The following is a 10,904-nucleotide window of genomic DNA, read 5'->3' on the forward strand; positions in this document are numbered from 1 at the left end:
GCTGTTCTCCAAATCGAGGGATAAAAACGAACAAATGAACTTTTTAAAAACCTTATTATGTGACGTATTGAACGTTCTGGCCAGCATCCAACACACAGCTCAAGCACAGATTAACACAAAGCATGTTGGCCTCCATTAACTGGATTTCTGTCTTGGAAAAGGGCTGAGGTACCTCATACCCTTCAGCAACAGATCTTCTTTCTGAGCTGGCTTTTTCAGGGAAAGGAGCAGGGTTAAGGAGAGGAACATGCATTCAGAGATGCTAGCTGAGACCCCAGTTTAGCTCAGTGTGATCAGGGTAGGATGGCAATAGTGACTGTGCATCTCCAACACCACATGTGTTTGCTGCAAGATTCTCTCAGAAATTTGTTTTTATCCTATAGCCTTACTCAGAATTTAATGCAGACAGAGGCCTGTCCCACAGAAGATAAAATGAAGACTCCAGAGATTCTGTGCTACTGCCTGCCCTTAACCCAACTATTCCCTGCAGAGTGGGCTTGATAGGGTCTTGGAAAATCATATTTTTGCCTTTGCCACCTTGATGGCTGAAAAATATTAAAAATTATGCCTTAGCTTCCTGTAGCAGCTGACAGCTTGACACAGGGGCCCTATCTAAACTGTTCCCATTCAGCAGGGCTATGAAATGAAAAGGAATGCTTTTGAATCAGGAATGAAAATGAATCAGTATTGCTTAACTAATGATAATTTTTCCCAGAAATCTGGCAAATACACAAGTGCCACAGTGCTTCCCAGCTCCCTGTGAGTGCCAATCTCATCCCACATGTGTTCCCTGCCCAACTGTCACAGCATGCAGCACCCCCTCAACTTCCACCCTGCAGCAAAGACACAAAAACTAGAAGCATGAGGGGGTTGTATATGAAAAAACAAACTTTGTATTACAAAACCCCCACCCAATAGAGTGTGGTTTTCTACCTATATTATTTACACATTTGTATTAAAAATACAGTTTCACACTGAATGATGCCTCTATAAGTAAAAACAGATGAAACCACAGCATATAGTGCTCAGCTGACCAGCCAAAGAAGTGGTCTTACAATCCAAGGTGCTGTTGGTATAATCAGAGCCCTTTTTCCCATAGAATGTTTATGCTTAGGGACTGGATCTATAATGGGAAAACCCCTGTGGCAAAGGAATGACAGGAAGCAGTGCAAAAGCAGCTTTTATCACCCCAGAACACTGTTTCCAGTGTAGCTGTTCCTGGCATGACAGCATTCTGGCTGGAACAGGCTCCAAACCACAGCTCCTGTCTCAGGTGAAATGACCAAAACAGCCTAGAGCACTCCTTTAGTAAAACCAGGGCCCACAAAGATATATTTTATATGTATCTCAGGTGGGAACAAACCCTGGAGAAGCCACATCACTGAGAACATGGAGATAGTTTAATTGTGAACAGCTTCTTCTCAATATTAAGCCGTACAACTTCTAGATAAGGAAGTCTCTGGGAAGGCCTTTCAGCAGTTGTGGTTGAAGAAAAATAGCCAGTGAATTGTGAGCACACTGCAGAGGGTCTGCATGGCACAGGTGCCTGCAAGAGCATGAGAATAGTCCCAAAGACCAAGGAGGTCATTCAACATTATATTCCCACAGCCTGGCTCTGACTGGAGCTATTGTTGTGTCTCACCTTGCAGAGCCTGTCCCAGCCACTTCACACATCCTACAATTCCAGCAGAAACTAGGCACAGAGATCCCGTGTTATAAACACCTGCAGAGTAAGGACTTTGAGAGGTTGCCAAAAACATCCAATTAATCTTCAGAGAGTCTGGGAACCAACCCTGCTAACCTATCCCTGCTCTAAGTGTCCCTTCAGAGACAAGATGCTCTGGCAAAACTGGCACTGTTGCCAGACCAATTCCTTCTACCAAACCAAGCCTCAACCACCTTCTGTGTTGTCTCACTCACGTTTAACGTACAATTTTATGTGATTTTTGCAGCACTACTTCAAGTCTGTGTTTGTGAAGTTATCAACTCTGCAAACACACTTACAATGCCGAGCTTTGTGCTGCAAAGCTGCACAGGAGGACAGGAAGGTTAGACAAAACACTTCTTTTTACAGAGAAATATTTTGCTAGCTGCAATAGGAAAACAATACATGGAAGCAGCAGCTTAATGGGTCTTAAACACAGAGCTTAAACACGGAGGCTTTTGAACCTTTTTCTAGTTTCTGAAGGCCTTGATTCAAAGCCTTCTCAAAGCCATGCAGTGAGTGGAATCACTTGCTTTATGGGATCACCTTGGAGTGTCACATACCAGACCAAAGAGGCTGTGTCACAGTCACAACTTATTTTCTACAGCCTTTAGAGAATTCTCCTTCACGAGGATAGAGATCTGGTGACTTAAATGCATCAAGTTTAATAACCAATGCATTACTTTGGTTTCTGATGTAGACTAGCACTGATACCCAATGCTTTCAACTCTTAACTCACTGCCATGCCCACTGTCACTGTGACACAACTTCTCTGTTATCCATTTGTCTTGACAAAGACAGAACAGACATATGGTGTACTCCAGAACTGATGTACAAACTGGGCAAAGGGGAAACTGTAGCAGGAATTTAATGTTAGCTTTGGAGTTGAATCACAGAACATCTCCAGCTATATTCCTGAATCTTATTCTGGTAATGTTGTCTGAGAAGAGTTTAACCAACTGTTGCTGCTTAGGTAGCAGTTAATCAGCTGCTCACTGAAAGATAGCAGCTTCTAGCCACATCTAGGACTTTGATGAGGCTGCATCATCTGCTTCAGAACCTACATCAGTAAATATAACTGTTTTCTTTGTCTCCTGTCTCCTAATTTGCTTCAAAATTACACATTTTACTGAGCACATTGATCATCTCATAGCAAAGAAGGCAGCAGACACAAAGCAATAAAACATTTTAGGTTGTTCAACAACTGTAGCTTTGTTTTGAAACAAATATTTACCACCAAAACGGAAAGGCAGAAAACACCTAATGAGGTCACTGCCCCCAAGAGATCAGAGTTGTCTTCCCTTCCAAGCTCTAATCAACAAAGGCAGAGGGTAAACCTTTGCCTCGTTCTACCAACTGACCACCAACAAGGTTTGGGAATCAGTTCACACTCACACATGGGATAAATTCACATGGACAGGTAAAGATAGGCAGGTGCCTGTGCCTGCAATGATCCCAAAATCAGAGAGCCTGAAGTGGGTACAGGCACTTCTGCACTGGTTCAGCAACATTTATGAGCTCTGACGCATTTATCTGCAGCTGCAAGACGTGTACTGGCACACAGACATGTCCTACATAGGCAAAGGGATTGCTGGATCTGATAACAATGGGCAGGACTCTACCCTTCACACATCTTCATGCCCTAAACATGCTCCAAGGGATTTAAACTCAAGTTTTGCATATTCAGAATGTAACCCTGCTTGTAATTAAATCCTTGGTGACTTTTGGAAAGCCTCTTCAGGCTCTTCAGTCTTAGCCTCTTCTGCTGGGCAGGGCAGCAGCTATGGCCTTAAAAAACCTGTCAAGTCTGAGACAAGGAGGTAAGGCTGATGTCTCAAGTCTGCACAGAGCAAATTCAGAGTGCATGGTTGCTTCATACTAATCATCTCCAGTAGGATGCAGTTCCACTCTGAGTGCAGCAAAACATTTTTAAACATTTGATACACCTCTAGACTTTGTGGAATTCCACATTGGCAAAAGTTTTCTTCAAGGCTGCACTGGTTAACAAGAGTTACTCTTCTTACTCTGTGGAGCAGTATAGGGCTGTTTTCCTCAGCGGCAGGGTCAGCTACAGCAACCTTCATGTCCAGCTGCTCACACCAATTCCTAAATCATCCTTCCAAATTGCACTGTGATAATTTGGGTGTTGCTGGCACTGTGGACTGGCTCAGGGAGCTGGTTGGTTATTTTTCGTCTGGATGTGTTTTCATCTGGATGTGATAAACCTTCCATTCAGAGCACATCTGCAGAAATGTATTAGTACAAGCAAGGTAGTTACAAGCAAAAGGAAATAAATTCAGCTTTTCCATCAAGAAAAATGAAGCAATTAAACTAGTGTAGATTGTCCAGATAAAAATGCAGCTGTGGTGATTTGGAGCTTCCTAGTCCACTACAGAAGACAGAGAAATACTAAGAGAAGGTAATTGACTGATTTGATTGTCTAACAGCTCACCTCCCATGAGCTCAGCATGTTTGGCTTTTCCTGCATTTATAAGATGAGAGTTTTTGTGGCTTTTAATGGAAGAGACCTTAACCAGAAGGAAGGGGAAAGAAAAAAAAAATAGAAGGCAACATTCTGTTACCTGACATTAAGGTACCCGAGTCTGGCATGCACAATAGCCAAGACAAAAGCAATTCCCTCCTTCAGGCTGAAACATGAGCTTGATCAAGTTGGTGTCCAAAGCAGGGTTAACTTGCATATGCTGACCACGAATTTCACTGTCTCCCTTGCTTCACTCCACTTTGGGCTGGAGTGTTTGCATGGCTCTGAAAGGCAGTTGGGTCCAGTAGCTGTTCTAAATGTCTGGGATCAGGTGATCCACATGCCCACCCATGCTCAGGGAAGAAAGAAAACCTCACCATCATCAGTGATCCCTTCTCAGGCTCCCTAGTGCATTCTGGTTGGAAAAGAACTTCTACAGGTCTTTGACCATCAGGTCAGCAAGAACCAGGAGGCTCTTGGTGCTATGGTTCTTGCCCACCCTGCACACCTCCAGTGTGTCACTTTGCACTGGCATGACAACAGCAAACATCTGGCCAGATGTTAAAAAAATACTGCCAAAGGTGCTCAGGGTGGACCCACTTTAGTCAAAGTGACTCAAATTAATCTTAATCGTGTTTAGGAATCAGCAAGCAGGAAATCTTATTTTGAAGTCACTAATTTTATCTAAGAGAAGGCGAGTCAGACTCACCTGTTTTATTTGTATCTGAGCACAGCTCATTGCTATGGTTTCTCTCTCAGCAATAAAAGGTGAAAAGTGATGTGTATTTAAGCAATTTTACAGCTGATACCAAGCAGAAATCTGAATGTGTCCAGGATGTTTTCTACTTACGCTATTTTAAATTCCTGTTGCTAGTGTATGCACCCTTGAACATTAAAAACATGCAATTTAAAATGCAAGGAAAATAGAAATAAAAATATGTCTTTATATCTCAATTGAATTATCAAACATGAAGTTGAAAAGGGTTTTGGAATGTGGAAAAGCACTCATGACCAAAAAAAAAACCATAGCACAACTGTTCTTACTTAGGTACTGAACTGAGTCAACTGTTGAAATGAATAAGCAGCTAAAGACCAAAAGGCCTTCTCTGGAGACAAATTCAAGGCTTCTGAGAGGTTGCAAGCTCAGAGAATTCCTTCTTACTGAGCTAATTCAGTTTGTCTTTTGACTATGAGGAGCCAGAGAGGTAGAGGGAAAAAATGTACTACATATTAAGAAAGATTAATTACTTTTCACAAAAGGGCTGAAGAACCATCTCAACATAATCAATGCTGGTTGCTTATATTTTAACAGTCACTCAAATTTTATGCCATGCTTTCCATCACTTTAGAATTTCAACAAATCCTCACAGCTTTGATATTTTTGTTTCACAGCAAAGAAAGGGCTTATATTTGACTTGATGACCCTAAGTGTATTTTCCAACCTAAATGATTCCATGAAATATTGACTTACCTACATGAATAAACTCTAAGTGAAAATTTGCACTAAAAGATCCCTTTAACATTCCAGAAATTTCACCTGAGCAATGAAGTCATTGCCTGAACTGGCAATGAGTGCAGTGTCCCACAAGTGATTTGGGGGGGAAACCAGCAATACTCTAGCCAAGTTAAATCTGAAGTCTCTCAGCAGCAAGGAAAAGGTTAATAAGTAAAACAGAATTAGGAGAAGTGTTTTCAAAGAATTAAGCAGAAACTCATAAAACTACAGCTCTGGGGAAGAGAAGGCATCTCATTCCAGTGACCAGTCTCAGCTGAAGTGTGTGGAGTTACTTCAGTATTTGCAAGTGAAGTGTTAGTGGTTTGAGGGCCAGTCATTGCTGCTCAGTATCATTACTTGTGGCAAAAACAGTGAGAAATAACACACAAATCCCACATTTAAAAACTTCTGCACTGGACAGGAGCAAGCAATGAGAGAAACACTCCCGGGTAGCTTTTCACTGCCACCAAGACCCCAGAAGCAGCCAAACACATCTCCTTCTCTGTGAGGAAGACAAGCAGTGCTGAGCTGTCTTGTACACTTCCTGCCATATGTTTGCTGTTTAAGGTACACTGGTGCCCTAGTAGAAGCCTCAAAGTAGGGCAGAATGAGTAATTTAATAGACAATTTTGACATTAAATAAGTAGATGCTGGTCATCGTGAGTTATCAGAGCAAAACCAGCTTCATGCAGACCTGCACAGGGTCTGTGTCTCTCACCAACTCCCAAAGCACATCTTCACTTAAGGGTCAATTTCTCATATCCTGGAAATCACAGACCAGTTTCTCTGGATAGAAGCTAAGGCAGGATACAATTTCTTGCTGGTATTAACATACACACAGTATTTTGTTAGGAGAAATAGAATCTTTGTGACTTCAGTTCCAGAAGTGGTTGTGAGCTCATCAGTCTCACACTGCAGTGGCCTTTATATAAATATACAATTTACAGAAATTACAAGTGAACCTTGCACAGCCTCAGGGGATAGAGCTGTTAATAGTGGCTTTGGCCTAGACAACAGAGGCCAAGGAAATGTTCATTATTGAACAGAAGTTTGATGCTGGCACTAAGTCACTCAACACAAAGAAGTCTAAAAGAGCAGGTAGTGTTGCACCTCCTTGCTTTACAAGGAGACAGAAAGAAAGCTCTTCAGAATCCTAATCCAAGCAAATATTAACTCAACCACGTAATTGCATCTTCCTGTTTTGAAATTTTTCTAGAGAAATGCAGTTGAAGATGTCCCTGCTCTTGCAGGAGGGATGAACCAGATGACCTTTAAAAGGTCCTGTCCAATTCAAACTATTCTATGAAATAAAAGAGGAGTCTTTCATTAATTTCTAGTTTTCGCTTCCACAAGGTGGGCTGGAAGTTAATGGGAGCATGGACTCAGTTCAATGTGGTTCAGTTCTTTCCTCTGAAGTACATGAATCTGAATAATTTGTTTTAATTAGTGTTATATTTTAGTTTGATGGCTTGGAAAACATGTTTTGGCAAGAAAAACTGCTGTCAGGGGAATATTAGCAGTCAAGTCCTCTCTAGGTTCCTGTCCATGAAACCTTGCATTCTGAACTCAGACCCAGGGATCAGCACTACATTGGGATTACTCCACCGTGGTTCTCTACACACAATAGAAACCCTGAGTTTCTTTTCCATGAGTCTCCAAATGGCTCACACATATTGGTGCTGGCCTCACAAAGCAGCACTAAAAGCAGTGGAAGTACAGAAAGCACCGTGCAATTTTCACAGGGGAAAGCTGGAACACTGAGGGGTCAGAAGCACCTTAGAATGAGTTAGGTGATCATTTTGAACTGCAGAGATCTTTGTAAACACACGTGTAACCACACTGTGGTTATACCAGAATTACAGCTGAGTGTTCCTGTTCCTAACTGGGACACGGGTGAAAAAGTAGGTGTTTGGCCAATCTGCACAAGCAATAGTCATGCAATCAAAACAAGCTCATTTTCTCCAGCCCTTCTGGACAGTACTATCTTTCTCCTTATTTTTCTGGGTGGATAACTCACAGGGGATTCAAACATTATTTAGTAGCTCCAGTTTAAAATCAAGTCTGACCCACTAAAGCACAATCCCACACTATCAGTTCCAGCAGAGCATTTTTCCTCTGTTTCAAGGAGTCTTTACAATAATTTTCATAGGCATTATGTGGTACCAGGCAGGAATCACCCTTGAAGTACTCAGTGAATGCCAGGTCCATTGCTCAGATAAAGATTGTGCCAGCAACTATCACTTACAGCTCTATTAAACAGGGGTCTCCCCCACTCACCTGCATACAGTTTCCAGGGCAGCCAGAAGAAACTATCAGGAAAGCAAAAACCTCTCCAGAATTACATGAGACACATCCATTCCCGCCTCTGCACAGCACACAGACCTGCAAGAACTCAGAATTCAGCTCAATCCTCTTGAACTGTGTGCTACCACTACCCAGAAACACTGGAAAAACAAGAATTCCATGCTCTTGGCTTGGAAGAACCTTCATTTAATTTAGAGATTCGTCACTGTGGGAAGCAAAGGGTTGCTGAGCCAACATGAGCATCAGCAGCACTCTGAGTTTTACAGCTGCAAGCATCACTCTCAATTATTCGACTCTGCCAGCAAGATTGACAGATAAAGGCTCTTTTCTTTGCTCAACACTCAAGACAACCTTAAGAGCCACAATATCAGCAGAAAATCAGCCCTGTGCAGCCAATATTGCAAGATTTGTAATGATACAATCTGAAAGCAGGAAGGAGACTGATGTAACTTTAATAGTCTGCTACAGTCTCCACACAAGCACAGATCTGAAGAGCCATCATCAGAGCGAGAGGATTTTCACAGTACCAGCTCAGACTGATCTGTCTTGTAAGGGTATGGATTTCTCTTTGAATTCTCCCTGGCTTTCCTACAATGAGCACCATTTAAGGTGCTAGAGCAGGACATTACTGCCAAAACAAAACAATCACTTTATACTTATCAATAGCTGTGATGCACCCAAATAGACTAATGTCCTATGCGTTACACCCAAGGGAGAAGCAACTTATATTCAGAGTGCTCTCTGCTCCTAGTTTCCTTTGTTGAATTCAGGTAAGGTACTGGTGCACTTCAGAATCTTCACCAAAAAAAAAAAAAAAAGGTGACTATGGAGAACATCCCCATTTTAAACTCTCGATGTAGCTTGCAAGCTCAGGCAGAGACTGTTTTGGCAGAAGCTTGAGTAGCATCTGCTATACAGAAGGGGCCAAGTCCAGACAAAATACTATAATCCACAGCAAAGAGTAAAACTGCCAATGAGTCCAACTTTTGCTTGTTTCTGTACAAGTGCTTTCTTTCCTAGGGTTTGAAAGCTCCACTTTGCACTGGGCAAAACCATATGCCCTGGGAACATGACAGATTCTAAAGGATCCTCTTGTCAAGAAGACAATTTGCCTTCTGTTCCTATAGTGGAACTGCTTAATTGCATACTTCAGGAATAGTGCTCTTCCACATCACTGCTCTCCACAATACCATGCCAGCCACAAACCACTCCAGCCTCTCCGTATCCAAAAGGAGCCAGAAGTAGCTCCTCTTGAATCAAGCACCACAGCACCAAGAGAGTTGCTCTTGCAGCACATTTTACAGGAAAGTTTGACCCCCATCTATCCTGCTAAGTAATTCTACCTTTAGGGAGAGCACTTAACACCCAGCTCTCAGGCTAACCACTCAGCTCCACAGGTCTGTTTATGCTAGGAAAGGGCTACCACTTCTCAGGTTCTCCAGGCTCAATGTGCCTAAGCTGCTGCAGCAAATAATCGTAGAATCACAGAATGGTTTGGGTTGGAAGGTGACTTAAAAGTCATCTCGCTCCAACCCCCCTGCCATGCCCCTTAGGGACTCCAAAGCTAAGGTACCAGACCTAATATCACCCAGCCACCACGTCCCCAGTCACCTGGCAGCTGTACCCATCTCCCTGCACAGTTACTGTCACCTTCCATGATCCACTCCACTCTCTGTTGCTTTACCCTCACCGTGCCTGAATTTTTAATGTGGTACCCAGGGTAGACGCAAGAAACTGAACCAGACTTGGCCCCACTCACACAGCAGGAAAGCTCAGAGTCCCAAGACAGAGCTCCAAGCACAGGCCACCACCCATCCTGCTGCTCCCTCCTTTGGAAGGGAGCTGTCTGAGGCTGATTGAACAGTTTTGAGTTCCCGGCTTTGAGCACCGCTTCATGCACTGGCACGAAGGGATGCACGACCCACACAGGAAAGGGACGAGCAGTAACAGAGCAGCGGGGATTTGGCAGGAGCAGTGCAGCCGCTTGTTGCAAGGGACCGAGCGGGGCTGCCGGGGGCTGCCGGGAGCCGGGGCTGCAAAGCGCTGTTGCCACCTGCTGGCACCAACACGGAGCAAAGCAGGTTGGCTTCCAAAAGCTCTTAGGTGCCCCAGAGCCATCAGCGCTCCCTGACAGCACAGCGGGGAACAGGGTGGAAAGGCCTGAGCTGCTGCAGGCTGAGCAGCCCCAGGACTCAGCACCAGGCTAGTAGCCTCATCTCAAACACAGCCCAGCTGCTCCATTGCCCCAAGGACATTTCACACAACACTGCTCTGCCCAGCTCTCCCAAGGATACCTGCACAGCCTCTCCGACAGCAGCACCATGACGAGTTTCTCAAGAGGAACAGAACAATGTAAATCCGGGTATTTTTAGTAATTCATACAGAAAAATCTATCAGCACTTGAACCAACCATGAAGATTTCACAATCTGGAGCAGGTAGGATGTAGAGCACTAGCTCTTGAGGTCCTTTCCTCATGGTTTGTTTTGGCTATAAATAGCTAGAGCAGACCTGCAGTGTTACTAGACACTGTCTACTGACCAGCATTCTTTGCTTTCATCAGTACATGGGGCTCCAGACTAACCTTCCCTGACAAGAGTGTGTACAAAGGGGAAGCTGGGGAAGGGTCTGGAACACAAGTCTGATGAGGAGCAGCTGAAGGAGGTCTAGGGGGGCTCAGCCTGCAATTGAGCTCAAGGGCAATCTCCCTCTTTACAAGTGCCTGACAAGAAGCTGGAGCCAGGCGGAGGTTGGGCTCTGCTCCCAGGAAACAAGGGACACGGCAAGAGGAATCAGCCTCAAGTTGTGCCAGGGGAGGTATAGGGTGGATATTTAGGAAAAATTTATTCCCCAGAAGAGCGGTCAGGCTCTGGCACGAGTTGCCCAGAGTAGTGGTGAACTCACTATTCTGGAGAGAGCT

This window comes from Cinclus cinclus, chromosome 10 (assembly GCF_963662255.1).
Source record: "Cinclus cinclus chromosome 10, bCinCin1.1, whole genome shotgun sequence".
In the NCBI taxonomy this organism is placed as follows: Eukaryota; Metazoa; Chordata; class Aves; order Passeriformes; family Cinclidae; genus Cinclus; species Cinclus cinclus.